This window comes from Pygocentrus nattereri, chromosome 14, assembly GCF_015220715.1.
Source record: "Pygocentrus nattereri isolate fPygNat1 chromosome 14, fPygNat1.pri, whole genome shotgun sequence".
Taxonomy (NCBI): domain Eukaryota; kingdom Metazoa; phylum Chordata; class Actinopteri; order Characiformes; family Serrasalmidae; genus Pygocentrus; species Pygocentrus nattereri.
In genome coordinates, this window is record NC_051224.1 from 3415198 (window position 1) to 3433305 (window position 18108).

The following is an 18108-nucleotide window of genomic DNA, read 5'->3' on the forward strand; positions in this document are numbered from 1 at the left end:
CCACTAAGAGCTGCATAATAACGGAATGACGGTTAATTTGAATGACTCTCCCCCCTCAAACACACACATCTCTCCCTCACACACACACACACACACACACACACACACACACACATACCTAAGGAGGTGTTGTTCACCTACACAGAAACACACACAAACACACACACACTTGCAGCTCTTTTCAAGCACCCTTGCAGTTCCTTGAGGAAATGCACATTAAGTTACATTTATGTTATTACCATTGTGTCATTACATGAGAGAAAATAGGCTGTTACTATAAAGATTCACTTGTGTAATTACATAAGCTGTACTTCTGTAATTCATCTGTAACAGTGACTAAATCATTAGCAGTTACAGTGTTGTTGCATATGTTGTTCACATGTAACTACACAGTTATTAGACACTTAATATAAAGTGGGAGCGTTCTATCTCGTTTCACTGCAAGTCTTCCACTAGGATTGAGGTTGCCTTGCCCCCATTATTTAGTCTTGGAGGGGCTGTTCACCCAGTATGCCGCTCTTTAGTTGGCATCCTAAATTTCCTTCGGGATCAATAAAGTATCCATCCATCCATCCATCCATCCATCCATCCATCCATCCATCCATCCATCCGATGGTGCTCCGCTGCAGCTACTCTGCCAGTGCTCTCATGTTTGTTGGTGCTCATCACATTTCAGTCTTCCTTGCTCAGCAGTCGCGCTCATGGCGCTCGACTAACTGCTGCTTAATGTCCTGTGTTTGCTGTCTAGCTCATGTGCTAACAGGCTACCAGAAGGCTTATAGCTCACTAACACTGAGCTGTAAGAGGTGCCAAAGAAGTAATAGCATTGTGTTTACTTTCATTTCCTCTCCTCTGTGCCAGACACTCGCTCATCAGATACTGTTCATTCCACACTGCAGTGTCCACGCGCAGGCTCCATCGATTGCGTCTGCCCTTCACTTGGTTAGTCAAAATTTGTACCTGCTGTTTAATAAATGAGTTTGCTGATAAATACAACGTAAGCCTGAGGCTGCAGTTAAGAGTAGTGAGCCTCAGTGTAGCACTGTTGTTGCCACCCTTCCTTAGTGAGCATTCCTGGAGGGTGTCCGCGCTAAACCCAGCTGCTAAGCCACATTCAATCCAGAGCGAATACACAGACGAGAGATTTCCGAATCAAGCACTGTCAAGCTTGGCAACATGACTCAGCAGTTGCTACTTATCCTGTTAAAAATGAAGTTGGGCCACGGCTGCAGTAGATCCTGCCTGTGCATGTTGTCTACTTTTACGCTGGCTCGTTTGTTATGCCCATTACACCTGGCCACAAAACAAATGTCCCTTTTAGGCACAATAAAGGCACTGAGCCGAGCTGGCCTTCACTGATGGGGCTAAGGGTTTATTTACTGTGTTCCTGAAGGAAAATCACCCTTAATGCACTATAGCGGTCATGCACTGTTAAAGAGCCACATCTTTCGTGTTTTATTTTTTCCCCTGAGATCCGATTATGACATCTGCATGGATTTATGTACCAAGAATATCCTTTATTTCTGCACAAGCATTTTCCAACCTGTTTTTTACTGCGCTTTCAAGACTGATGCATGTAAATGACAGCCATTCTGGTTGGCTGCTTAATATTATGCCTCATTCAAAAAGCAGTAAAAGTGCACCCACGCTGTAACGCTGCTTATAACTTCAGTGTGAATCAGGAGGGCTACACTCTTGTAGGCTGAATATGTGGATATGTAAATGTGTTGGTTTTTGTAATGTTAATTTCATGTTTGGACTGTTTGGTACATTTTGAAACATTTTAACATTCTCTATTAAAGTCCTTTATTTTATTCTTCCAAAATAGGACAATTTGTGTCTGTTTAACTGCTGAAACTGTGCAGTATTTGCCTTAAAATGCTTTTAGATAAATTTACACTGATGATCATTGATTTGTTGATTGTGTAACTTATTATGAAAACTGTTCAAACTGATTTTTAATCCAGTCACAGCCCTTTGCCGCTTTTGAATGTGATGACTTATCCTCTTTTGCTGTGACTTAAAATGTAATTCAACACTACACTACTACAAAAAAACTGTGTATCTGTAGCTTCTTTTTCCAGCATAGACATATGATACGCTGTCACCATGTGATAATGTTAGATATACATTGTGTGGCCGAAATGTTAGTAGTAGCCTTGTCTTATGGGTTAGGGGGTTTCTGAGAGAGAGACCCCAACTTGTCTGTATCAACAACACCTGCCTTCTCCACCTGCCTTGTCCTGACCAGTGGTGTTCCACAGGGGTGTGTTTTATCTCCCCTTTTATTTTCTATACATCAAATCAAATTTATTTGTAGCGCTTTTTACAGCTGATGTTGTCACAAAGCAGCTTCACAAAATTCCAGAAAAGACAAAGTTTTAACAAGAATGTAAAACCCCCAGGTGGGCAAGCCAGGGGCATCTGTGGCAAGGAGAACCTCCCTCAGAGCTGAGGAAGAAACCCAGGGGGGACCCGTCCTCCTCTGGTCAGACTACCTACAGAGTTATTATACTACTAATATTAATAGCAGTAGTATTAGTAGTAGTAATAGCCAGGAGTCCATGAAAACATCAGTGTAGCGTGGGCAGCTGGTCCAAGGCAGGTGGCAGATGAGTAGCAGGAGGGCTCGACAGCCAGTTGTCCATCAGCCGGACAGGTGGGTGGTAGTATACTCAGAAAAAAGGCAGGGAGAGGGAATTAGTTTTATTCTGTCTGTTTGTACGTAAAACAGGGAATGTAAACATTCCCAGAGTGTGGCTAACGACTCCGGCAGATCTGGCTATGACAGCTTAACTAACAGGAGAGAACCAGAAGGACACACAGACATCCCTCCGTCTCAGTTTACTATAATTCCCTGTGTCCATGGACCCCTGGATCTGCTGCCTTTATCTAAGGGGGAACATTAGCTACCAAAAGCTAAACTGAAGTGAGTTTTCAGCCTAGATTTAAAGTTTCTGGAAGATCATTCCAGAGTTTGGGGGCTTTATAAGAAAAAGCTCTTCCCCCAGCTGCAGCCTTAGGAATTCTAGGAACTATTAATAAGTCAGCGCTCTGGGATCTGTGTAGTCGTGATGGCTCGTAATGGGAAATAAGGTCTTGCAGGTACTCAGGAGCGAGCCCATATAGGGCTTTATATGTCAATAAAAGGATTTTATAATCAATACGGAATTTAACAGGCAGCCAATGAAGTGATGATAGCGCTGGACTGATATGATCAGATGTTCTAGTTTTAGTGAGGACCCTGGCTGCGGCGTTTTGGACTAGTTGAAGTTCAGCTAAGATTCCTGCTCATACATCCTGACAGTAGCGCGTTACAGTAGTCTAGCCTAGAAGTAATAAAGGCATGTACTAGTGTTTCCACATCACGCAGGGACAGGGCATTTCTGATCTTGGCAATGTTGCGAAGATGTAGAAAAGCTGTCCTAGTGATGCCGCCTGTGTGTTGATCAAATGATAAATCTGAATCAATTATGATGCCAAGATTTTATACACAAATGACGTACAATGTAATAGCAAAGACATTTCTCTTATAAAATATGCTGATGATGATAACCCTTGTTGCCTGCTTGCAGGATGTTACCAGCCCCCTTCTACTCTTAGTGCATCAACCATCTAGCCAGTGGTTGGTTAGTGTAGTGGTTAACACCTCTGCCTTCCACGCTGTAGACTGGGGTTCAATCCCCCGCCTGGGCAAGCCCCCTACACTATACCAATAAGAGTGTAAAATTTAGTGGAGGGGGGATCATGGTGTGGGGGTGTTTTTCAGGAGTTGGGCTCGGCCCCTTAGTTCCAGTGAAACTCTTAAAGCTTCAGCACCAAGAGATTTTGGACAATTTCATGCTCCCAACTTGTGGGAACAGTTTGGGGATGGCCCCTTCCTGTTCCAACATGACTGGGCACCAGTGCACAAAGCAGGTCCATAAAGACATGGATGAGCCAAGTGTGGAAGAACTTTACTGGCCTGCACAGAGTCCTGACCTCAACCTGATAGAACACCTTTGGGATGAATTAGAGTGGTCTCTAATTCAGAGACTGCGAGCCAGGCCTTCAGGTCCAACATCAGTGTCTGAACTCACAAATGTGCTTCTGGAAGAACGGTCAGAAATTCCCATAAACACACTCGTAACCCTTGTGGAAAGCCTACCAGAAGAGATGAAGCTGTTATAGCTGCAAAGGGTGGGCCAACATCATATGGAACTGTGAAATGCATGAAACCCTATGTGAAGGCATATGAGCAAATACCTTTGGAAATATAGTGTATAAGAGGACACTGTGAGTAAATTTGAAGTGAAATAGTCCTTCTCAAATACTTTGCTCTGGATTTCCACATGCTGCATGAATTTGTCAGATAAACTTGTGTATGTTAATGAATACCAACAATTTGTAAATTGGACCGCATCCATGTTCTTTTTTTAAATGTACCTACAATTACCATAATCCATGCCCATAATTTACAAATGGCCACCATATAACTTCTTATTTGCAATGGTGATGGAAAGGTTCACAGATGAGGTCAGGCAGGAGGCCTCCATGGATCATGATGTTTGCAGATGACACTGTAATCTGTGGTGAGAGTAGAGAGCAGGTGGAAGAGAATCTGGAGAGGTGGAGGTTTGCACTGGAGAGGAGAGCAATGAAGGTCAGTAGAGACAAGACGGAATACATGTGTGTGAATGAGAGGGAGGCAGGTGGAAAGGTGAAGATGCAAGGAGTAGAGGTCGTAAAGGTGGATGACTTCAAATATCTTGGGTCAACCATCCAGAGCAATGGACAGTGTAGAAAAGAGTTGAAGAAGAGGGTGCAGGCAGGATGGAGTGGGTGGAGACGGGTGTCAGGGCTGATGTGTGACAGAAGGATAGCAGCAAGAGTGAAAGGGAAGGTCTACAAGACAGCAGTGCGTCCTGCTATGATGTTTGGTTTGGAGACTGTGGCTCTGTCTAAAAGACAGGAGGCTGAGCTGGAGGTGGCGGAGATGAAGATGCTGAGATTTTCGTTGGGAGTGACAAGGATGGACAAGATTAGAAATGAGCAGATCAGAGGGACAGTGAAGGTGGAGCAGTTTGGAGATAAAGCCAGAGAGGCCAGGTTGAGATGGTTTGGACATGTGTTGAGGAGGAATAGTGGATATATTGGGCAAAGAATGTTGGAGATGGAGCTGCCGGGCAGAAGGAGAAGAGGTAGACCTCAGAGAAGGTTTATGGATGTAGTGAAGGTGGACATGGAGATGGTTGGTGTAAAAGTAGAGGAGGCAGTGGATAGGGCAAGATGGAGGCAGATGATCCGCTGTGGCGACCCCTAAAGGGAGCAGCCGAAAGAAGAAGAAGAAGACAAAGGCCACCTTATAAGGGACCTATGGGACAAGTCAATCCCAGTTTAAGACACTCAATTAAATATGTTTACCTGCTGCTTCTTTACAGTGTCAGTGCAAACACAACGAAACAATGGCAGCAGCAGCTATAAGTTTGTTTAAATGTCTCTCCAAGTAACGTGAGAATGTGTGTGTTCATGTAAGTTCAGTTTGGTTCAATAACGACTTAAAAGTTGTGTAGTTTGTTATGACAAGTAATTCAGTCTGATTTCCAATATTTATGTTGCCCAAAATCATCTGCAGATACCAGTTGAAAAGTTAGAGATACCAAATCTCGTCTCTTAGGACTCTAAACGTATCCAAAGCTTTACGCTTTTGAACAGCAATAGCTTCCTCCTCCGACATCAGCTTGGCAGGTGAATAGGTCTGATGGTGAAGTGTCATCTTTGAAGTAAGACAAAATAATGTTGGCCAAAGTGGTGCTGCACAAAAAGAACAAACTTTGCAAAGTGGTGTTCAGTATACACTCACCGGCCACTTTATTAGGTACACCTTGCTAGTAAAAGGCTGGACCCCCTTTTGCCTTCAGAACTGCTTTAATTCTTCGTGTCAGACTTTCAACAAGGTGTTGGAAATGTTCCTCAGAGATTCTGGTTGGTTATTTGAGTTCCTGTTGTCTTTCTATCACCTGGAACCAGTCTGCCCATTCTCCTCTGACCTCTCACATCAACAAGGCATTTTCTTCCACACAACTGACCGCTCACTGGATATTTCCTCTTTTTCGGCCCGTTCTCTGTAAACCCTAGAGATGGTTGTGTGTGAAAATCCCAGCAGATCAGCAGTTTCTGAAATACTCAGACCAGCCCGTCTGGCACCAACAACCACGCCACGTTCAAAGCCCCTTAAATCCCCTTTCTTCCCCGTTCTGATGCTCGGTCTGCACTTCAGCAAGTTGTCTTGACCACCTCTACACGCCTAAATGCACTGAGTTGCGGCCGTGTGATTGGCTGATTAGCTATTTGTGTTAACAAGCAACTTTTGAATCCCTGGTCAAAAGACATGATTTGTGGATTTTTTTTTCTTTGCTCTTTTTTATGGCAAAGTCAGTTTGGAACCATGAGTGATGCAACAGAGGCGATGTGATGTTTACACACTTCAGTCACACCCTCTGTAAGTTTGCATGGTCGATTACAATCTTGTCCTGTTAAATGTCAGGGCTTGGCTGTGGTAGGTTATAACAAGCCTAAAGGTTTACATACTGTGTTCCTTCAGAGGAATCAGCCATAAAATGCACTGTAACGGTAATGCACTGTTAACTCTGTCTCATTCCCAGACGTTAGATGAAGGTTACAGTATTAAGATTAAGTGACCCTTATTAGTCCCACAATGGGGAAATTTCACCTCCGCATTTAACCCATCTGTGAAGTGAAACACCACATACACTCTAGTGAGCACACACACACTAGGGGGCAGTGAGCACACTTGCCCAATCCGCAGCGCCCGGGGAGCAGTTGGGGGTTAGGTGTCTTGCTCAAGGACACCTCAGTCATGTGCTGTCGGCTCTGGGGATCGAACCGGCAACCTTCCGGTCACAGAGCCGGTTCCCTAACCTCCAGCCCACGACTGCCCCATGCATCTAAAACTGCAGGGCTTACCTCAAGAAGAACTTGTTCATGTTTTAGACCCGAGCAAGGGCGGTCGGACCTTGCTGAATGTCAGTGGGTACAATAGGTACGCTCAATGTCAATAATACAGCACAAGAAGAAATTTCTAAAGCGCGCTGCTAAATTTGAGCACAGGGGTTTTTGCCTAACACTGTCAAGCCTCAGCATGTCTTCAGTCGCCGTCCTGATTAAATGGCTGAGGCTGGCATGACTGAGGTAATGTACAATAATAATCAAGTGGTTTACATACTGGAATCACAAAGAAGAATTAGCTATAATGCAATGTAAAAGTTGTGCTGGTCACTTCTGCACAAACAGCATTAGATGAAGGTGAGCTTTCTCACTGAGCTTGCTTCGTAAAAGAGCTGGGTTGTGTTTTGTGCGTGAGTAGAGCCTCGTTGATACTATTGTGGCAAAAATAGACACACTCATTGTCAATAGGTCAGCACATGGATAACATTTTACCACTAAACCACATTCAGTCCTGAGTTCAATTATGAGAGAGAATGTATAGAAAAAAAAAAGAATCTAGCACAGTCAAGCTGGGCTACAATGCTTTGTCGTTGTTTTCAGGGATGTAGTGGAGGGTAAACACCCTCCCCATACCTATTTAAATGGCATTCACCTTTTTCTAGTTTGCGTATTACTCATTATTATTCTTAAACCTGAAGAAAGTTGGCGTACCTCAGTATAGTAATACTGTAATTTTGATTTACATTGTATTCAGTAGAATCAGTTTTATATCCAAACCCTGCAAGTATCACAGTAGTGCTCAGGTTTCATTGTTAAGTACTGAGTGGAAACAAACGGGTTACACTCTTCAACCTCCGAGGGGAAAATTAGTCAATCAGGAATTGTACGTAAACAGTACTGTGTGAAAGTTTTAGGCGTCTAAGCAAAGTTGTAAACAGTTGACCTCAGCAGTGAGTTTATCACAATATACATTAGAATAAAGTCGTATTCATAATTCAAATAAACATAAAAACAATAAAAAGTCACAAGAATTTCTTGGGTCCATATTTTTCCTTGACACCTTCAATATATAATATGTGATGGTGGCTGTAAAATTATTAATTAATATTCTATGAATTTTGTTTATTCAAATATTAACACTTTTCTCAGCAAATAAACACAAACTACACAAATAAATAGATTTTGAAAATGTGTCCTGGGTGCCTCAGACTTTCACACAGTACTGTACCTAAATGAGCTCTCCTACTGGTTAGGACTTCAGGAGCTGAAGAGAAGGCCTAATGCGTTAGATTAGACATCAGAATTAAGGACTGGCGGTAGAATCACTCACATTTTAATAATATTAGATTAGATTAAACCCATTTTTTGAGAAAAAAAGATTTCAATGAGCACCGAGAGCAAATCTACATCCCACTCAATTCACAAAATCTGAACAGAGCCGAAGAGACTGGAGCCTTATGATACACACCTCACAAATTTCCATCAAAGAAACTGCGTCAAACCTGCTAATCTATGTAGCAGTTTGAACAGGCGCATGACACACCCACAGACATATTTTTGGGGGTCTCTGATGCCACGCCAGTCATTTGTTCATGTCCATGTTTTAAAGTAGACCCTATTCAATGTCAGTAGTGCAGCACAATGGAAAACTTTGTTCAAGGCTTTCCGACTGCAGAGCAATCTTCCCTTTAGAACCTATTACAGCTTTGTTCACTTAAAGATCTCAGCTCAACAAATGATAATATACTCCATCATTCGCCAGAACATTCTGTACTAATCAGCTTTGGCTCAATAGTGTCTCTCTTAGCTGAGCATGTGAGTAAACGAATCTGCTCAATTGTAATGTGCATTCAGATGCTTACTATTATTTAATCAGTGCTCGTTTCTCTTTGAATAATTAGTCTGCTTTTGCATTCCTTTCCCCAGACCCTTTTCTGTATTCTGTTGAAGCTCTTGTGATGACTCGATGAGGACAAACAGGCGAGAAGCTGCTTTTGTTTTGCTGCTCGTGCTGTTTAATTACTTTCCCCCCTCCAGTGTCACATTTGTACGGTCTGAAAAGGCAGTTTTGAGCAGTCCCAGAAAGCAAAAAGACTCGCCAATTGACGTGTGCGTTTGACGAACGTTGAGCCCGCTCCTAAGAGGGAAAACGAAGGGTAAGAGACATTAGCTGCTCGAGAAAGCCACATGAAAGATTTCTGTTTGAGCAAAGCGTTCATTAAATCAGTTTTGCAGTAAATTAAAGCAGTTCAGAGCGGTTATTGTCCACTAGGTGTTTTATTAAGGACGAGGACTTAACTACAAAACGATGGCACTACGATGCTCTTTCTTCACACCTCGCTGGAAAGTGACCTTTCAGTTGGACCCCCAGGACAGTTGCACTAATGATGGACTTAAACTAAAGCACAGTGCAACCTTATCCATTCGTATGTGATCTAAACCCCCTTCTCTGCCCCTCTGCCCCCAATCTCTCACGTGATCTGTCTTCTTAAAGCACATGCATACATAATTAGCGGTGTTAGTTTGCGCTCACAGCTTCACGAAACGATAAGAAGGGGAGAGAAGGGTGAATCAGAGAGGGACGGAGAATGTGTGCTCGGAATAACTCAGTAAGAAAGCAACAGGTCAGTCTTTAGCCTCCTCCGCTCACTTGATCAGTCTGGCTTGCTGCTAATGCTGTAGGCTGTTGAATCAATCCACGGCCGACTGAAATGATCTCTGTTATTGATTTTTTCAGACTCTAGCTAACCGATTTCATTAACGATGGAACGTTTGGCATTTGCATATAAAAATAGCTCAGATTCTGCTTCCTATAGTCATCTTACAACTGATTTCACACAATCGGTGCTTCCGTCACGTGGAACTCTTTCAGCTCAGGCTTTTTTTTCTTGTTGTTCTATGGTAATTAATACTTCTAGAGACATTATAAAGTACTTACATTCGGAGAATACAGACATGTGGGTTGGGCAGCATGACGGTAATACAGCATACCACAGTATGTAATAATAATGATGATATTTAAAAATGATGACGATGTTTTAAAAGTATGACATTGTCATGTGCTTCCTTATTTTGATTCTTCCCTGTCCTGCCCCCTTGTTTCTAGACTCCGCCCTTGATTGGTCCTCACCTGTTTCTTGTTAACCACCTGCCTCTTGTTAACATGTCTGTATTTAAGCCCTGTGTCTCCCCTTGTGAGTTTGCTGGTCTATGGACTGTATGTAGAGGGTTATTTGTAGTGTATCATTTGGGGTTTTGTTCTTCTGGCCTCTGTTGTTTGTTTATCCTGTGTTCATTTTTGTTGTGTCTGTCCCTCCATCACTCCGTGTTGGCTCTTTGACCCTGGACTGTCTTGACCTTGATTATGGATTTGCCCCTACTAAATCTCGCTTCTCTCAGCGTATGCATCCGCCTCATCATCGCTCCCCAGCGTTGCAGACGCGTCATATTTCTTTTGTACATTTGAACACATTCCACTCATTTATATTGTAGAGGACTTACTGATCAGAAAACCTCAGAACAGGAGAAACCTCAGAAAAACTGAGTAGTAGCTCCGCACACATTGCGACTGCACATTCTCTGCACACACCACAGAACACGTCGATTTTAATTTCCACTCCAATTCCAGTCACTTGACTTTGCGCTGTTCTCTAAATGAGTGCACTTTCTTCTAATGGCTGTGCTGTCTTCTAAATGGGTTCGGTGTCCTCTAAGCGGGCGTCATTTCATCATCAGTTAGCTGCAGCTATGTTCTGTTGTGGCATGCTTGCTAACTAAGCTCTCTCCCCAAACTATACAGACCAGGTTCAGTTTCGGCTTTCTCTCTCTCTGCTTTTGCTCTCCCAAACATTGTCGTCTGATCAACAGAGCGCCAGTTTTCAGAATCAAACCTGCACTGTGACGGGTGGCGCTGTTTGGGTCCATAACCTGCTCGCTAAGCTAACGTTAAGGTAGCCTATGAGGCCACAGATCCAAAGACCACAGAACCAATGTAACTTCGTCTGCATCTTTGGTGTGTGCTGGTCTTCACATTCTCCGATTTTAACCCTTTTTAATGGTCTAATCTTGTGTCAGTGCTTGATTTGTGCCAGAATTGATTTTCTTTGGCGGGCAGAGCTGCTAGCATATTAGCAAAGCTTGTTAGCAGCAATGTTTATCATTTATCAGTTGTTTGATAGATGGTTTGACATTATTTATTGAATGATGCCTTGAAAGCTGTACACTGTACACAAACTTATTTAGAAATCATGTGAAGTGCACCACTTTTTTTTCGACTTTGAAATAACACTAGATGAACGGCAAAAAGCGACAACAAGTGACTTAAAACACCAGCAGCTCAGTTTTAACTTTTTCTTTTTTTTTGCACAAACGCCATCATATACCATATTAAATGAAACAGTATTAAAACTTAATATCATGTTTACAGTGGTGACCTAAATGATCACACATCACTATTACTGCATTATTGTTAAAATATTCTAAAGTGTTTAAAAAGCACTTAAACTGAAATCATTTCTTAGAATAGAATTAACAACCATTCGTCACTGTGGAATTAGACCTCTGCATTTAACCCATCTGTGCAGTGAAACACCCACATACATACACACTAGTGAACACACACACTAGGGGGCAGTGAGCACACTTGCCCAGAGCGGTGGGCAGCCCTATCTACAGCACCCGTGGAGCAATTGGGGGTGTTAGGTGCCTTGCTCAAGGGCACTTCAGTCATGGACTGTCAGCCGAGGGGATCAAACCGGCAACCTTGCAGTCACAGGGCTGGTTACCTAACCTCCAGCCCACGACTGCCCCTTTTATATTAAAAACCATAAAGAAAATGATGAAAAATGACACAAAATTAGTGCTTTTAAATGCAAAAGTTAAGCTACCTGGTTCAACCACGGCTCTTGTTCCTTAAATGAGCTTGTAAGGCAGGCATGAATTTCCGAGTGAGGACGCTACGGATGTTACTCATCACAAATCAAGCACAAAGGGAAGAGTTGAAACTGCGTGAGATTGCTGTTTTCTGAGTCTTGGTATAATATAGGCTACTTCGTTGGTCATTTCAGAAATAACATGATATGCAAATGAAATAGCAGTGCTTTCCAAAGTTCACTTTCCCCTGACAGCAAAGTCAAAGTCGGCTCACTGACTCTAGACTTCATAAGAGTTCAACTGTTGAGTGAACTTTAGACAAGTATAAATAATGCTCTCACATCTGAGTTATGCTGAAAAATCCATACAGAAGAAGGAAATAAACTGGTCTAAATAGTGTTCTGTTTCAGGAATCTGCAAGCACAAAGGTCAAAAAGACCAGCTCTCAGCCACAAAAAAACACTACATAGATGTCCAGTTTAGTAGAGACAGAAAGAGGAGAAATTTAGCAGCACGCAAGAGAAAAACAGAGTTTGTCCAAACAGCCATCTATATTCAAATACAAATGCACTGAAGAAAACGGTGTTATAGCAGCAGCTATACCTGCTTATCTCCACTTTCACTGCTTATCTTCAGCCTGAGGGAGCAGCTGACCTGCTAGATAATCTTAAAAGGTACTGAGTTTACTGTTTTTCTTCTCATTTTTATTATGTTTCTATTTATTAAACATGAAATCTCTTGCAAATATTTTATTACAAGTGCCTGTCAGCTGGCTAGCTTAGTTAGGAGGTGTCAACCCGTAGCCTATGATTTACCTGTTTAAAATACACTCACCTGCCACTTTATTAGGTACACCTTGCTAGTAAAAGGCCCCCTTTTGCCTTCAGAACTGCCTTCATTCAAACGTTCTTCAGAGATTCTGGTTGGTTATTTGAGTTCCTGCTGCCTTTCTATCATCTGGAACCAGGCTGCCCGTTCTCCTCTGACGTTCTGATGCTCGGTCTGCACTTCAGCAAGTTGTCTTGACCACCTCTACATGCCTAAATGCACTGAGTTGCGGCTGTGTGATTGGCTGATTACCTAATGTACCTAATAAAGTGGCCGGTGAGTGTATAGCTTACTTTAGTTGCTGCTTTGGAAATAAACAGCCATATAAGACCATATACTGTAAGCCATATAAGTAATATGAGAAATGGAGTCCAAAACAGGTTCCTCATAAACTCAGGACAATAGTTCTGTCATGTTTTTTAAGATAAGATAAGATAGACTTTTATTATCCCACTGAGGGAAATTTGCATTGTTACAGCGGAATACACAGTAAGCAGATAAAGAGCAGTAAGATGTAAAGATGCACATCATACAAAATACAAAACATAACATATAGTAGTTACCTCACTGGCGGGGAAGGAGCCTGAGTTGGTGTGCGAGGTTGAGAGATACCGGCTAGATATAGTCGGGCTCACCTCAACACACAGCTTGGGCTTTGGGTCCAATCTCCTTGAGAGGGGCTGGACTTTATTCTTTTCTGTAGGCCCCTCGACTCGGCGCCTGTATGTTGGGGTTTTCTCCGGTGGGCGAGAGGGTAGCTTCCCTACGCCTTCGGGTTGAGGAACGGGTCCTGACTGCTGTCTGTGCTTATGCACCGAACAGCAGTTCAGAGTACCCGAGCCTTCTTAGAGTCTTTTGGGAAGGATGCTTGAAAGTGCTCCTCCTGGATACTCTATTGTCCTACTGGGGGACTTCAACACTCACGTGGGCAATGACAGTGTGACCTGGAGGGGTGTGATTGGGAGGAATGGCCTCTATGATCTGAACCCGAGTGGTGTTCAGTTTTTGGGCTTCTGTGCAAACCACAGTTTGTCCATCACAAACACCATGTTTGAACACAAGGATGTCCATAAGTGCACATGGCACCAGGACACCCTAGGCTGCAGTTCAATGGTTGACTTTGCAGTCATGTCATCGGACTTGCGGCCATGTGTTTTGGACACTTGGGTAAAGGAGCTGAGCTGTCAACTGATCACAACCTGGTGATGAGTTGGATCAGGTGGTGGGGGAAGATGCCGGTCAGACCGAGCAAACCCAAATGTATAGTGAGGATTTGCTGGGAACATCTGGCAGAAGAACCTGTCAGATTGATCTTCAACTCACACCTGCGTCAGAACTTTGACCAGATATCGGGGGAGGTGGGGGACATTGACTCAGAATGGGCCATGTTCCGCTCCTCCATTGTTGAAGCGTCTGACTGTAGCTGTGGCCACAAGGTAGTTGGTGCCTGTCGGGGCGGGGCTTCTTTTTTCAGAAGGGGAAAGCAGTGTGCCACTAGTACTGTATATAGTGGAGATGGTGTGCTGCTGACTTTGACTGAAGACGTCATTGGGCGGTGGAAGGAATACTTTGGGGACCTTCTCAATCCCATCGACATGTTCTCCAGTGAGGAGGCAGAGTGAGGAGGCTGAGTCTGGAGACATGGGAATAGGCTTGTCCATTACTGAGGCCGAAGTCATTAAGGTAGTTAAAAAGCTCCTTGGTGGCAAGGCTCCAGGGGTGGATGAGATCCGTCCGGAGTTCCTCAAGGCTCTGGATGTTGTGGGGCTGTCTTGGCTGACACACCTTTTCAACATTGCGTGGACATCGAGGGCGGTGCCACTGGATTGGCAGACTGGGGTGGTGGTGCCTCTTTTTAAAAAAGGATGTGTTCCAACTACAGGGGAATCACACTCCTCAGCCTCCCTGGTAAGGTCTATGCAGGGGTACTGGAGAAAAGAGTCCAGCTTATAGTCGAACCTCGGATCCAGGAGGAGCAGTGCGGGTTCCGCCCTGGTTGTGGAACACTGGACCAACTCTTCACCCTCTCCAGGATCCTAGAGGGCTCATGGGAGTTTGTCCAACCTGTCCACATGTGCTTTGTGGATCTGGAGAAGGCATTCGACTGTGTTCCCCAGGGTATTCTGTGGGAGGTGCTTCGGGAGTACGGGGTACATGGCTCTTTGCTGCAAGCCATTCAGGCCCTTTACAAACAAAGCTGGAGTTTGGTTCGCATAGCCAGCAGTAAGTCAGACTCATTCCCAGTGAGAGTTGGGCATTTCTAGGTGCAGTCAGGGGGCGGAGGGTGTCCCGTTTGTTGACCTCAAGGTCACATTGCTGCTGTTTGCAGATGATGTGGTCCTATTGGGGACATCAGAGCGTGAACTTCAGCTTTCGCTGGATCAGTTTGCAGCCGAGTGTGAAGCGGCCGGGATGAGAATCAGTACCTCTAAATCCGAGACCATGGTTCTCAGGCGATAAAGGGTGGAGAGCCCTCTCTGGGTCAGGGATAAGCTCTTGCCTCAAGTGGAGGAGTCAAGTATCTCGGGGTCTTGTTCACAAGTGATGGTACAAGGGAGCGGGAGATTGACAGGTGGATTGGTGCTGGGTCAGCAGTGATGCGGGCTCTTTACCGGTCTGTTGTGGTAAAGAAAGAGCTGAGCCACAAGGCAAAGCTCTCGATTTACTGGTCGATCTACGTTCCAACCCTCACCTATGGTCATGAGCTTTGGGTAATGACCGAAAGAATGAGATCGTGAATGCAAGTGGCCAAAATGAGTTTCCTCCGCTGGGTGTCTGGACTCTCCCTTTGAGACAGGGTGAGAAGTTCGGTCATCCGGGAGGGACTCGGAGTAGAGCCGCTGCTTCTTCACGTTGAGAGGAGCCAGTTGAGGTGGTTTGGACATCTGTTTAGGATGCCTCCTGGACGCCTCCCTCGTGAGGTGTCACAGGCAAGTCCACCCGGGAGGAGACCCCGGGGAAGACCCAGGACACGCTGGCGTGACTATATTGCCCAGCTGGCCTGGGAGCGCCTCGGAATCCCCCCCGGAGAGCTAGTGGAAGTGGCTGGGGAAAGGGAGGTCTGGGCCTCATTGCTTAGGATGCTGCCCCCGCGACCCGAACCCCGGAGAAGCGGAAGATGATGGATGGATGGATGGATGGATGGATGGATGGATGGAAGATATACTATAGAAATAAATAAATAAATAAACAAGGCGTCTGTTTGCAGAACAATATAAAAAATAAAAATAGAATTAAGAAACTATACAAATGTACAATTTACACATGCAGTTGTGTGGATATTGCACATTTATGAGCAGGTAATGACTGGATATTGCACAAATTGTAGATATTGCACAGTAATGATTACAGATATTTCACAGAACTTGCGTATGTATTGCACTTGTACCATCTATCAGCAGCAGATACTACATATTAATTAGAGGTAGGATAAGATCCAGGTCTATGTGGTGTGTTCGTGATAGAGTGAGGTGTGAATAGTGTGTTTATGACGGAGAGTGTCTGAGTCTCTGCTTGGGGAGGTTTTATTTGGTTAACTTACTGGCCTAAGTTGATCAGATTGTGGTAGAGTAAGAAGTTCTTTTGTGGCGTGCACGCTGTACACAGACTGAACAGAGCTCACCTCACATTAAAGAGTAAAGAGCCACCAGAGACACCAGGACGTCGCTCACACAGTGTTACGCTACAATATTTAGCTCAGCATTCAATCTGATTGTGGAAAAGACTATAAACTGTCTCTTGACTTTCACAGAGCACAGCCTACCTCCTTTTCACCCTCTGTCTCACTTTATCTTTGTGTCTGTTTTATGACTGTGTGAGGCTGTTTAGCCATTTAACAGTCAATTAAAGTAAAAATACCTTTCTAAATCAGTATGAAGTCATTAGTAAGATAACCAGAGGAGTACATCACAGTTAATGAAATCAAAGCTAGATAAATTGCTTTTCTGAGTAAAGATTTTAATGATACAAATACAGTACACAGGTATCTGAATTCATACAGTTTAACGGCAGTGAATGTGATATTTACTGACTGCAACGTTCAGGGAACTAGTGGGCAGGATCTACTTTACTGGAAACAAATATACTAGGAAGTCTTCTAACCATGAAATACATGTAGTGTAATGTAAACCTTGTTTCTTACACATACTCAGCTGTATAGATGTGCTCTAATGGCACATACTGTGATCACATAATACGTCTTGCCCACTTGTTTTTTCTCTAGATGTTATTTCCACTGATGTGATTGCAGATATACAAAAACTCGCTTACTCAAGCAGTAGTCCAGCAAACTACTTATTGACTCTTTCTTGAGTAATTTAACCTTTAAGTAATTTTTAAGTAATACTAATACTTTTACCTGTACATAAGTACATTTTCACTGAAGTAATGGTACTTTTACTTAAGTAGGGAGAGTCTTTCTATCCCTGCCTATATGCAGTTTAAAAGGCTGGAATCACTTGAAACAAGCAATAGCAGCATGTTATATTCACTACTGTGCAAAAGTATCAGGCAGAGAAAAAGATCTGTAAAGCCATTTATCTGGGCAGTAATTGTGCATCTGTTCCAAAAGCAGTGATATTAGAATAAATACAAATAAGCCAATAAATAATCCATCGTGATTTGATGTGTGTTAGAGTGTTAGCTTAACCATTTCCAAAGCTTTCTCAAAGGAAGTCTAGTATTTACAGTTACCCTCCAATACAGTCTAATTTACAGTTACCCTCCAATGTTTGCTTTATCTAATCAACCCTTCGTTAAATTAACTCAGGTGCTGCAGGTGGAATTGAACTAATCCGTTCAATAGCTGGAGCACAGCAAGAAGTGAGGAATTAAACTAGTGTTCATCTTAACTACATAATGTGGATTATCTTACAAACAACAAAACCTGTTTACTGTATTCATGTTTGCGTATTTATTCCAATATTACATCCCAAACTGAACGTAACATTTCACATTAGGCGATGGGGAGTGGAGCGGCATACATTGCCAGCATCAACCTGTTGGAGGCACAACAATAACAAATAAAAAGGCTAGTTATATATTTTTTATTGAGTCATTAGTTACTTTCTCACTGTGGCTGTAAGATCCCATTTATGTCCAATTTGCAAAGCTTTCCCTGGAACGGGCCTGATTGCTTTAGAGCTGGGTGAGCAGATCAATTCTCATTGGTCTCTCATCATTAAATGGTTCCAGTGAATTCTTCTTAATTTTATCAGATTGGGAATTCCATGTTATTTAAGCACATTGCTGCTTCTCATGTCTTTGAATGTGGAAGATTCAGAGATATTGGAATAAAGACCTTAGAGGTCTGTCAACGTTTGCGGTGTCCTTGGCAACACCAGGCTGTTATTTCAAGGGCAGACTAGTCTCCAACCTACTTGAATAGAAAGAGACCGACAAACCTGAATCTGAAAGGTGAGCTAATGTTACTAAAATGGGTTTGAATTTATAAATAATTTG